This window comes from Oryx dammah, unplaced genomic scaffold (genome assembly GCF_014754425.2).
Source record: "Oryx dammah isolate SB20612 unplaced genomic scaffold, SCBI_Odam_1.1 HiC_scaffold_4, whole genome shotgun sequence".
Lineage (NCBI taxonomy): Eukaryota > Metazoa > Chordata > Mammalia > Artiodactyla > Bovidae > Oryx > Oryx dammah.
Window position 1 is genome coordinate 25607345 of NW_024070188.1, and position 2971 is coordinate 25610315.

At 41.5% G+C, this 2971-nt stretch overlaps 1 long non-coding RNA gene across 1 annotated transcript; it reads right to left on the reverse strand.

Annotated features, from left to right (window-relative positions):
- Window positions 1-752: 752 nt before the first annotated feature.
- On the reverse strand, window positions 753-2719 carry LOC120862481. The gene is made up of 2 exons (XR_005720777.1): window positions 2681-2719; window positions 753-2402 (listed from the first exon to the last, which is right to left on the reverse strand). It is a non-coding gene; the product is annotated as an uncharacterized LOC120862481 (long non-coding RNA).
- Between the last annotated feature and the right edge of the window lie 252 nt (window positions 2720-2971).

The window sequence follows — 2971 nt, forward strand, 5'->3', positions numbered from 1 at the left end:
GCCTAGGGGCTATATGTTCATGGTCATCAAGGAGTTAACTTCTTCCATTTGGTAGGGGTTTTAGCATCCATAAAACAACTCTGGAAATGTGCATCAGATACTACTATCTACACACTTCAGAGAGGAGCTAAAGCAGAGGATATAGGGGAGGCGTCTGTCCCAGAAAGGCCCCATAGGGTTCTGTGTGGTTACAAAACTTGATACTTTCTGACTGATCCTACTGGCACCTCTTTAGCCATCATATATACCATACCACTTTGACAACCACCCAATACACCAATTATTTTGAGCATTCCAATTAGAGAAAAAGGGCTGCCCTTATGGCTCAGCGGTAAAGAATCCGCCTGCAATGTAGGAGACACAAAAGACACGGGTTTGATCTCTGGGTCAGGATGATCCCATAAAGGAGGAAATGGCAACCCTCTCCAGTACTCTTGCCAGGAAAATCCCATGAATAGAGGAGCCTGGAGGGCTATGGTCCAGTGGGTCGCAAAGAGTCAGACATGACTGAGCACGCAAGCATGCATTAGGACAAACATCAATCACCGCTAGCGATATCCAACTCAGTGAAAGGTTCTGTTTTTCAAGAAAGTAAAAATGAAAAATTTCTTTCTTTCCCAGTATCTTTGTCTCTCACATTTGAATTTCATGTCAAAATATCTCAACCCGGCGTCTCATTCTTTTTCCCAAGACAGTTATCATTATCAGGAATTTTACTATAGTAAAGATATTAAATAATGAAAAAGACACTGTTCCTATTCACAGAATGTAATAATGTAATTTATAATTTACAACTCCTCATTGTATATACTACAAAATAAATGTACAATGTAGTCTCTGATCATCACAGATATTTGGCTGAGAAACAGTATTATCCTCAAGTAAAGGCTAAAAATCTGGGGCTTTAAAGTGCTTAATAACACCCCTTTGAAGCCGCAAATTTATTTAGCATCAAGGTCTACAAAATATACCCCCAAATCAATTTTAAAAAGTTGCCTAGCAACAAAGTCTACCAAATTGCCTCTTCTTTGGTCATTCTGACATTTCTCACACGGAAGGCCTCATTCATCTCACTGGAGGAGTCTAGAAAGGGATGAATTTCTGACGGACAGACAGTCAGGAGGGCAGCATTACCACCTTCTATGGGCAACTCAGGACAAGAGAATGGACACAAAGGCTCCAAACAGGAAATGTTACTGTTGATATAGATGAGGGCATCATGGCTAACACCAAAAAAATTGATTTCTTCCAACTCAATGTCTAGAAAAATTCCTACTCAGCTAAGGCAAAGGCTTGCAGGAATTCTGATTTCTGGGACAGAGCAGGTATATATTGTCCCAGCCTTCATGCTGATGACCCAGAAGCCATGTTCAGAGGAAAAACCGCTCTTCCTCTTCCTGGCAACCAATTTTTTGCAGATTCCCAGAGCCCACTCATTACTCTTCCCCACTTCTACCTCCCAGTAATGGCAGCCAGAGGAGAAGCATGGATTATCCAGGACACAAGCCCTGTAGGAAAATCTCGGGATCTTCGATCAGGTTTTGGCCGATCTTCCCACACTGGCCACTCCTTAGGGCCTCAGAGAGGACGAGAAAGGGGTTGGTGGTGGCTGCACCCAGAGTTATGTCCTCTCAGAACTTCAGGTATTCATTATTCCTGTGTAGACCTTCTTCCAGTTGGGAACCATGTTGTGCCATGAGAAGAATCAGTTCTCTAATATTCCATTCCTCCAAAGGAGGATTCTCAGTGACAGCTCGGCATACAGGGCAGATCAATTTCAGATCCTTCTGTTCTCCCATCCAAGCTTGTGTGCAATGAAAGCAGAAAGTGTGGGCACAGGAGAGAGCAATGGGGTTGAGGTATACCTCCTGACAAACTGGACAGACTGCCTCCTCTTACAGATGGTGGGACATGGTCTCTAAGGCTCACTCTTCAGGAGAACTGAGCCAAAATGGCCCTTTATTAGCTTCTGGGGGTGATCAGGAGCCTTCAGTACATGATCAGCTCTTCAGTAATCAGGATGTACCTAAATCCAATACAAAAATTAAATAATATAAATCTTTCTATAGTTTATACATGAAAGTGACACTAAGTCACCAGAGAGTCATAGCAAATGCACTGTCCATGAGGAAAACTATCCAAAATTTAAGTGATCACAAGAAAGAGAAATAGGACAGTGGACATTATTTTTTCATGGGGGAAAGCTTACCTTTTCTGGAGACTTCTGGGTGAAGTCTTGTCTGCTCTGACTGCAGCTTCTCTCCATGACAGCTGAGTTCAGCTGGATCTTTTTTTTTTTTCATTCCACTGGGTCTTTAGCAGGAATCAGGAGTGCAGTCTTCACCCCTAAACAGCATTCCTTTGAAAGTCATTTGCAGTGGAAGAAAAAGAATTTTCCACACCTAAATACAATCATAAAAAGGGGGTACATACTGAATGGGAGAGAGCATTTTATATATCTGGGTTATATATATATATATATATATATATCAGTTTATACACACACACACACACATAATATATATAACTGGTTTATATATTTGGGTTAACATCCAAAACGTACAAAGAACTCATACAATTCAAAAAAAATCCAATTTTAAAAACAGAGAATCTGAATAGATATTTTTCTAAAGAAGACATAAAAGTGACCAACAGGAACAGGAAAATATACTCAACATACCTACTCATCAGAGGAATGCAAATCAAAACCACAATATCACCTCATGTGTGGTGCTCAGTCACTTTAGTTGATTCTGATTCTTTGAGACCCTATGGACTGTAGTCTGCCAGGCTCCCCTGTCCATGGGACTTCCCAGGCAAGAATACTGGGGTGGGTTGCCTCCTCCAGGGGATCTTCCTGACCCAGGGATCGAACTCAAGGATCCTGTTCTAAAGGCAATCATCAAAAAATCTACAAACATAGTACAGCCTCTGTGGAGAACAGTATGGAGGTTCCCTGAAAAAAAAAACA